This window comes from Balaenoptera ricei, chromosome 3 (assembly GCF_028023285.1).
Source record: "Balaenoptera ricei isolate mBalRic1 chromosome 3, mBalRic1.hap2, whole genome shotgun sequence".
Lineage (NCBI taxonomy): Eukaryota > Metazoa > Chordata > Mammalia > Artiodactyla > Balaenopteridae > Balaenoptera > Balaenoptera ricei.
The window spans coordinates 81901918-81911723 of NC_082641.1; the positions used below are offsets into that span (position 1 = coordinate 81901918).

At 36.3% G+C, this 9806-nt stretch overlaps 1 pseudogene; it reads right to left on the reverse strand.

Annotated features, from left to right (window-relative positions):
- Positions 1 to 1365: 1365 nt before the first annotated feature.
- On the reverse strand, positions 1366 to 3107 carry LOC132363358 (NADH-ubiquinone oxidoreductase chain 5-like; annotated as a pseudogene).
- Positions 3108 to 9806: the final 6699 nt, after the last annotated feature.

A 9806-nucleotide genomic window follows, 5' to 3' on the forward strand; every position in this document is an offset into this window, starting at 1 on the left:
TGCTGAGTGGGTTTGCTGGGGTGTAGTTGTCGGGATCTCCTAACAGGTCGGGTGAGAATAGGGCTAGTACCAACAAGGCTAAGATTAATAGTAAAGTACCCAAAATGTCTTTAACTGTATAATAGGGGTGGAATGGGATTTTGTCTGTATCGGATGGAATTCCTGTGGGGTTGTTAGATCCTGTTTCGTGGAAGAATAATAGGTGGACGGCCGCTAGTGCTGTGATGATGAAAGGGAGAATGAAGTGGAAGGCAAAGAATCGTGTTAGTGTTGCTTTATTTATGGAAAATCCACCTCAGATTCATTCGACAAGGGTGGTGCCGATATATGGGATTGCTGAGAGTAGGTTTGTGATAACAGTTGCACCTCAGAATGATATCTGTCCTCAAGGTAGGACGTAGCCTATAAATGCGGTGGCTATGACTGTAAGTTGCAGGATAATTCCAATGTTTCATGTTTCCTGAAAGGCGTAGGATCCATAGTACAAACCACATCCTATGTGGGCATAAAGGCAAATAAAAAACATGGACGCTCTGTTTGCATGTATGTACTGGATGATTCAGCCATAGTTGACGTCCTGGTAGATGTGTGTTACTGATGAGAAGGCAGTTGTTGTGTCTGGTGTGTAGTGTATTGCCAAGAATAGGCCTGTTAGGATTTGTAGGAGTAGGCAGATGCCTAGCAGGGAGCCAAAGTTTCATCATGATGAGATATTTGATGGGGTGGGAAGGTCAATAAATGTGTTGTTGAGAATTTTTATTAGCGGGTGGGTTTTTCGGGTGTTGGTCATTGTAGTTGAATGACAACGATGATTTTTCATGTCATTGGTTATGGTTGAAGTCCATGTGGGAATAACGATGACATACATTGTATTTATTTTAAGCATTATTTTTGTGATTAGTTTTGTGGGGGTTTCTTCAAAACCTTCTCCTATTTATGGGGGTCTAGGGCTGATTGTGGGTGGTGGTGTTGGATGCAGGATTGTCTTAAATTTTGGTGGTTCATTTTTAGGTTTAATGGTATTTCTGATTTATATAGGGGGAATATTGGTCGTGTTTGGTTATACAATGGCTATGGCCACCGAACAATACCCTGAGGTTTGGGTTTCTAACAAGGTTGTGCTAGGAGCATTTCTTTTAGGGTTAGTAGTAGAGTTTTTAATAGTACCTTATATTTTGAAGGATGAGGATGTGGAGATTGTGTTTCAGTTTAATAGGCTGGGAGATTGAGTTATTTATGATACTGGTGACTCTGAGTTTTTCAGTGAAGAGGCTATGGGAATTGTGGCGTTATATAGTTGTGGTACTTGGTTGGTGATTGTTACGGGTTGGCCATTATTTATTGGTGTTGTGGTTATTATGGAGATTACTCGGGGTAATTAAATAGCAGCATGCTGAGGGTGACAGAAATAAGGAATGATAAGAAGTAGAGCTTGATAACGCCTTTTTAAAATTTTTTAACATCTTTATTGGAGTATAATTGCTTTACAATGGTGTGTTAGTTTCTGCTTTATAACAAAGTGAATCAGTTATACATATACATATGTCCCCATATCTCGTCCCTCTTGTGTCTTCCTCCCTCCCACCCTCCCTATCCCACCCCTCTAGGTGGTCACAAAGCAATGAGATAAGGCCTTTTTGATTTGAGACTAATGTGGAATATTTTAGTTGAATGAAGGCTGTAGTCTTTGGTAGGATGGTTTCTAGTCAGATTAAGTCTAGTAAGGAGGTTGCTAATTTTTGGCTTATTAATAGATTTAGATGGAGAGGTAGGCAGTGTATGATGGTGGGGAAGTATTCTAAAAGAGTGGAGAACGTAGATGAGTCTGAGGGGTATATATATTTTAAGTTTTGTGTGTTAAGGTTGATTTCGAATGCTAGTACAAAGCCCAAGGTTGTTACTACAAGGGCAGTCAATTTTAAATGTAGGGGTATGGTTATTAGGGGGATGGTTGTTGGAGGAATGCTGTTGGAGATGATGAAGCCAGCAAAAATACTTCCGATTAATAGGCGCTTGATGGAGTTGATTAAGAGGGGGTTGTTTTCATTAATAGGCAAAGAAGGAGAGAAGCGGGGCTGTCCTAGTAGTGCAAAGAAGATAATGTGAGTGCTATAGATAGCTGTGAGGGAGGTAGCAGTTAGAGTTATTAATAGGGCTCAGGCGTTGGTATAAAACGTAGTGGCGGTTTCAACAATCAGGTCTTTAGAGTAAAATCCGGTGAGAAATGGTATTCCTGTTAGTGCTAGGCATCCAATGATAAGGGCTGTTGCAGTGAAGGGCAAGGTCTTGAATAACCCTCTTATTTTTCGAATGCCCTGCTCGTTGTCTACGTTGTGAATGATAGACCCAGAGCATAGAAATAATATGGCTTAAAAGAAAGCGTGCGTGCAAATGTGTAAAAATGCTAGATGAGGTTGGTTGAGGTCAATCGTTACTATTGTTAAACCTAGTTGGCTGGAGGTAGAGAAGGCAATAATTTTTTTAATATCGTTTGAGTGAGCGCACAGATAGCTGTAAAGAAGGTGGTAAGGGCTCCTAGGCAGAGCATTATTGTTTGAATGAGTTTGTTGTTTTCTATTAAAGGGTAAAATCAGATAAGCAGGAAAACTCCTGCTACAACCATTGTGCTTGAGTGGAGTAGGGCCGAGACTGGGGTAGGGCCTTCTACTGCTGAAGGGAGTCAGGGGTGAAGTCTGAATTGGGCTGATTTTCTGGCTGCGGTTAGTATGAGTCCTATGAGGGGTAGGTTTAAAGAGTTCTGGTTGAGCATGAAAATTTGTCATAGGTCTCATGCGTTTGTGTGAGATAAAAATCATGCCACTGATATAATGAATCCGACATCTCCGCTGCGGTTATATATAATTGCTTGAAGAGCAGCTGTGTTTGCGTCTGCTTGCCCATACCATCATCCGATAAGCAGGAAAGATATGATTCCTACTCCTTCTCATCCAATAAAAAGTTGGAAGAGGTTGTTGGCTGTAACAAGGATTAGTATAGTGATAAGGAAGAGGAGTAAATACTTGAAGAATTGGTTGATATAAGGGTCGGAGTGTATATATCATACTGAGAATTCTATAATGAACCATGTGACTCTGGGCTAGGGTCATCTTTGTCACCATGTGACCACCTGCCCAGAGACTATAAAATGTGGAGAGACACCCTCAGGCCCCTGAGAGAGTCTCAGTTGCAAATATTAATCGTAATCAATACTAGGTATATTAACTTTGTTAATGGTGTATTTTGTGATGTAGCATATTTTTAAAAAACATATAGTCAAATATATCTTTTTTTCCATAGCTTCTAGGTTTGTTGACATGGCTAAAATTCTTCCTAACCAATAGGATATTCCTTTAATCTCTTACATTTTATTACAAAATGTTTAATTTTTACATTTATGTTGTGTTTCATCTAAAATTTATTTTTGAATAGTATGAGATAATAATCTTTATTTTCTCCTATTTAGAATGACAGTTGAGTCAACACATTTGATAAATCAGCCATTATGTTCCCACAAAATTAAAATATACCAGTGCCAAATATAAAATTTCAATTATGTATACACTGGAATCTATTGTTCTCCACTTGGTTTCACTCTTGGATTTTCTACTCTTATACCGAAAACAATTTTTTAAGAATTCTGATGACTTTAAATTGTTTCATTATCTTACAAGGCCAGTCTTCTATTTTTCTTTGTTGTAATTATTTTGGCTATTCACAAGATTTTAATATTCAAATAGAATTCGAGATCATTTTATACAACTAAAAACTGATTGTTGCGATCCCAGTGGAAATTACACTAAATTTATAATATAATTCAGAGAGAATTGACAATTTCATCACATTAATCTTTCTGTCAAAAGCATGACATCTCATTCAACTATTCAGATCTTATCTTACATTATTAAGATTGAGTAGTTTCCTGTATATAGTGTAATACTTGGTTCCTTAGTCAATGTTTGCTTTTTTTGTCATTTCATTGTTACCATGGTTTTCTACTTCCATATTTTGCTAATTTATTCAAATGCTACAAATTGCTTTTTAAAATTTTTCCTTTGGGGACTTCTGCTTCCCATTATGATAGATTAGCTTGTATTAGACCAACTTGCCCCTTCAAAAATAAGTATAAAATTTGTAAGAAATACCAAAATCAGCTCTTGGAAAGGTAATAGAGTACAATTAAGAAAACCACAGTTTTAGAGGGCAAAGATCCTAGAGAGAAGACAAAAGCGTTGACAAGAGTCCAATATTTTCTACCACTTTTCTTTCAAGGTATATGTTGATTAATAACAGTAGGAAATGTAGTAAACAAGCATAAATAAGCTCAGAACTTATGGTGGCCTCTTGGAACCAGGGGGGGCAAATAATTGTAATTCAAGCCTACAAAGTGATCTAATATCTGGAGGAGAAAGACCCTGTAGAAAAGGGAGCTGTAGAAAAATGAGCTTAACATTCTGTTATGCTTTTCTCCTTGAAGACTTATTCATTTCTTCAAGTCATGGGACAAAGGCTAAGAAATTAAAGGAACACATATTTATAGTCTAAACTAGAGATCAGTAATCTATGACCCACAGGTTCAATTCAGCCCAATATCTGTTTTTATAAATAAAGTTTTATTGGAACAAAGACATATTCATTTGTTTATGTTTCTCTAATGGATGCTTTTGTAGCTCAGTAGCAGAACTGAGTAGTTATGACAAAGACTGTATGTTCTGAAAAGCCTAAAATATTTACTATTTTGCTGTTCACTTAAAATGTTTGCCAATCCCTGGTCTCATCCAAACAGTTTTAATTACAAGGGGGATTTTCTTGATACTAGCGCTAGGAAAACAAGGGTAGGAATAAACAAGGATTGCCCTAAACAAAAGCTAATAGGAAACTGGCTAAACTTCATAAAGACTAAAATAGTTTATCCTTACTTGGACCAGGAAAAGTTGCCCTTACTTCTAGCACATTCTAGAAGTAAAGTAAATAGATCAAAGAGGAAAATAGGATCTTGCAGAGCCCTCCACAATTTTTGAAACACACCACTGCCATTAAATAAATAATTTCCAGGACTGTCAGGAGATAGGGTGAAAATGACAGAAATTCAAGAGGGAAAAAAAAGTCCATATAAGACCATATAAGACAAACCCACAGCAAACATCATTTTCAATGGTGAAAAACTGAAAGCATTTCCTCTAAGATCAGGAACAAGACAAGACTCTCTTCCCTTTTACTCAACATCAATAGTTTTGAAAGTCCTAGCCACGGCAATCAGAGAAGAAAAAGAAATAAAAGGAATCCAAATTGGAAAAGAAGTAAAACTGTCACTGTTTGCAGGTGACATGATACTATACATAGAAAATCCTAAAGCTCCTATGAGAAAACTACTAGAGCTCATCAATGACTTTAGTAAAGTTGCAGGATACAAAATTAATACATAGAAATCTCCTGCATTCCTATACACTAACAACAAAATATCAGAAAGAAAAATTCAGGAAACAATCCCATTTACCATTGCATCCAAAAGAAAAAAATCCCTAGGAATAAACCTACCAAAGGAGGCAAAAGGCCTGTACTCACAAAACTATAAAACACTTATGAAAGAAATCATAGATGACACAAACAGATGGAGAGATATATCATGATTTTGGACTGGAAGAATCAATATTGTCAAAACGACTATACTACCCAAAGTAATCTATAGATTCAGTGCAATCCCTATCAAATTATCAATAGCATTTTTCAAAGAATTAGAACAAAACATTTTACAATTTGTATGGAAACACAAATACCCCAAAAAGCCAAAGCAATCTTGAGAAAGAAAAACAGAACTGGAGGAATCAGGTTCCCTGACTTCAGACTATACTACAAAGCTACAGTAATCAAAACAATTTGGTAACGGCACAAAAACAGGATGGAAACAGGATAGAAAGTCCAGACATAAACCCACACATCTATGGTCACCTAATCTATGACAAAGGAGGCAAGAATATACAATGGAGAAATGACAGTCTCTTCAGTAAGTGGTGCTGGAAAAACTGGACTGCTACATGTAAAAGAATGAAATTAGAACACTCTCTAACACCATACACAAAAATAAACTCAAAAGGCACTAAAGACCTAGAAGTAAAACTGAATAGTATAAAACTCTTAGAGGAAAACATAGACAGAACACTCTCTGACATATATCACAGTATCACAGTAAGATCTTTTTTGATCCACCTCCTAAAGAAAACAAAAACAAAAATAAACAAATGGGGCCTAATTAAACGTAAAAGCTTTTGCATAGCAAAGAAAGCCATAAGCAAAATGAAAAGACAACCTACAGAATGGAAGAAAATATTTGCAAACAAAGTGACCAACAGGGATTAATCTCCAAAATATATAAACAGCTCATGCAGCTCAAAATCAAACAAACAACCCAATCAAAAAATGGGCAGAATATCTAAATAGACATTTCTCCAAAGAAGACATACAGATGGCCAATAGGCACATGAAAAGTGCTCAATATCACTAATTATCAGAGCAATGCAAATCAAAGCTACAATGACGTATCACCTCACACTGGTCAGAATGTCCATCATCAAAAAATCTACAAACAATAAATGCTGGAGAGGGTGTGGAGAAAAGGGAACCCTTTTGCACTATTGGTGGGAATGTAAATTGGTACAGCCACTATGGAGAACAGTATGGAGGTTCCTTTAAAAATTAAAAAGAGAGCTACTATATGATTCAGCAATCCCACTCCTGGGCATATATCTGGAGAAAACCATAATTTGAAAAAATATATGTACCCTAATGTTCATTGCAGCACTATTTACAATAGCTGGGACATGGAAGCAACCTAAATATCCATCGATGGAAGAATGGATAAAGAAGATGTGGTACATATATATAATGGAATATTACTCAGCCATAAAAAATAACAAAATAAAGCCATTTGCAGTGACGTGGATGGACTTAGAGATTATCATACTGAGTGAAGTAAGTCAGACAGAGAAAGACAAATATCATATGATATTGCTTATATGTGGAATCTAAAAAAATGGTGCAAGTGAACCTATTTACAAAACAGAAATAGAGTCACAGATGTAGAAAACAAACTTATGGTTACCAAGGAGGAAAGGGGGCTAGGGATAAATTGGGAGATTGGGATTGACATATACAAACTACTACATATAAAACAGATAACTAATAAGGACCTACTGTATAGCACAGGGAACTCTACTCAGTACTCTGTAATGACCAATATGGGAACAGACTCTAAAAAAGAGTGGATATATGTATATGTATAACTGATTCATATTGCTGTACAGCAGAAACTAACACAACATTGTAAATCAACTATACTCCAATAAAAATTAATTTAAAAAATAAAAATAAATTAAAAGAAGAGAAGAGGGAAAATACAGAAATTTGTACCAAAAACTAGAATCTATAAAAAAAAAAGAAAATCAGAGAAACTCTAAATTTGAGAACTGCAATAACTGAAATTAAACATTTAAAATGGGAAGGGACTTCCCTGGCAGTCCAGTGGTTAGGACTCTGCACCTTCACTGCCGTCGCCCCGGGTTCTATCCCTGGTAAAGGAACTAAGATCCTGCAAGCCGCGAGGTGTGGCCACAAAAATATGGGGTTAAAAGCAGAATAACAAACAGAAGAGAAGACCAGTGAAGTTGAAGTTGGTATAAAAATAAATCCAGGAAAATACAGAAAAGAACAAAAGAGCTAATGGTCTGTCATTCATATAATTGGATTGCAATAGAGGAGGAGAGGAATAACAGGGCAGAACAATAACTGAAAAAATATTGGCTGTGGAACTTTTCAAATCTGATCAAAATCACAAATTTAAAATTCCTTTTTAAATTGAAACTGTGTTTAAGTTAAATTAAAACTGTTTCTTTTGCTTAAAATATCTTCCTCCTAAGAGCAGTCTTCTTTGATTAAGTTGTCTCTTTTTGTCTGTTCTATCTGCTGGGGCTCCTTAGCAACTGCAAAATTTTCTCTGGCCTGCTCATAAAGACTTAGTCCAAATACTGGAGTGAGGTGACAGCGACCTGGGGAGCGGTGCAAAGCACTTTATTCCTGGTCTAAGAAGAGGCAACAATCAAATTGTCAGTTCCCTGCCACTCTAATTTTCAGTAGTACAGAGAACTCAGCATGCTAGGGTTGCTGTCTCACAGCACCTCCAGTGCAGAGGGACCAGCCAGTCTTCTTTGAAGCACTCCTGAAGGAAATATACAGCTTCTCCCCTTGTGGGGAATAGGATTCATGGTTATCTTCAGGTCAGGTTCTATCTGGAATCCATCTGGTCCTTTAGATCTTTACCCTAAACTCCCCTCCACTTTTCCCAAAGTGATATCAAGCCCGGGGGAAAATAGCCATACTGTCTCCTCTAGGACTCCCGTTAAGCCTGAGGCCTTGTTACCAGCCTCTAAGTCTCAGTTTAACTTGTGTATACCATGGAAGAGATATAGCTGTTGGGTGGAAATTAGGATAATGACAGCAGGGCAGAAGTGCTCAAGCTGCCATCTCTTCCTATTTTCCTAATTTTGTCTCTTTCAAAATGTATTTAAATAATACTATTTCTTCAAAAAGACTTATTATTTCAGAAAATTCTTTTAAACAACTCTCTCTCTGAAGGAAATTTCATGCAACTGAAATAAAAGCCCAAAATATGCTCTTATTCTTACATGGCAGTAAACCAAACAGATCATTAGTGGAAACATCACTGTAATAACTTTTCTTTTCATATACCAAACAGTTTTGTGCAGAACATAATTTTACTAATAGTATCTCCTTTTATGTGTACTCCATAAAATCTATTGTAGAATCCACTCCAAAATAATTATGTGTTTATACATTTTAATTTCAATAGAAAGTTATAAAAATAGAATCATTTCTTCTGTTTAGGCATACATTTGTTGGTAGATTTTTCTCATTTAAAAAAAATTCCCCATGAGAAGATAAAACATGATGGCTATGAGTTTCTGAGCCAACTGAGTCAGATAGGTATAACATTTAACATTGCATGGAAGATTTTACAGAGATATGTTCAATATTCTCTAAATTTAAAAAGCTCATTTTCCCCCAATGATTATATCATAAACAGAAATAAATGAATTATTAAACCCTCAGAAGTCTAGAATTTTCCAAGTTCTAAATATATTGAATTAATAGGATGCAATTTCTTTTCTTGTTTTCTGGATTTCAAATGACAGTGCACCAGCAGCAAACAAAAGCTGAACCAAATTAACACTGAAAAACGAAGAAAAATGAAGCTGGCATCTTAGCCCAGGGGATCTTGCCAAAGGAAAGTAGTTTCTTTCTCCATTCCTAAACTCATTCCGTTTTCAGAGAATGAAATGGACTTCTTATTCCACACTAGTAAAAAGGAGACTGAATTCAAGAAATTCAAATGCTTGTGAGGAGACATGCTAAATATAAGCATCCATATTTACATAATAAATGTCATAAGTAGACCTCAGAGTACTACGATTAAAAGCTGTTATTCCTTTAGTTTATCAATACAAAATTTATATGCAACGCGGCAGGTGATTATCTGAGACAAACCCACATTTATGGGCAGTACTGTTAGTGGGAGTCCCAATATAGCTTATCCATGATTACTCAGCCATGAGGATGCACCTCATACACTTCCCACCACCCACTGAATTATGACCAGTTTCAATGTTAAAAGGACCTCTGAGAGATACTTCAATAACCTAATTATACAGATGAAGGAATGGAGGACCAAAGAGATTAAACAACATCTAGTTACCATTTAGTAGAGTTGGAGGAGATCCCAGGTTTCCAGATTTCTA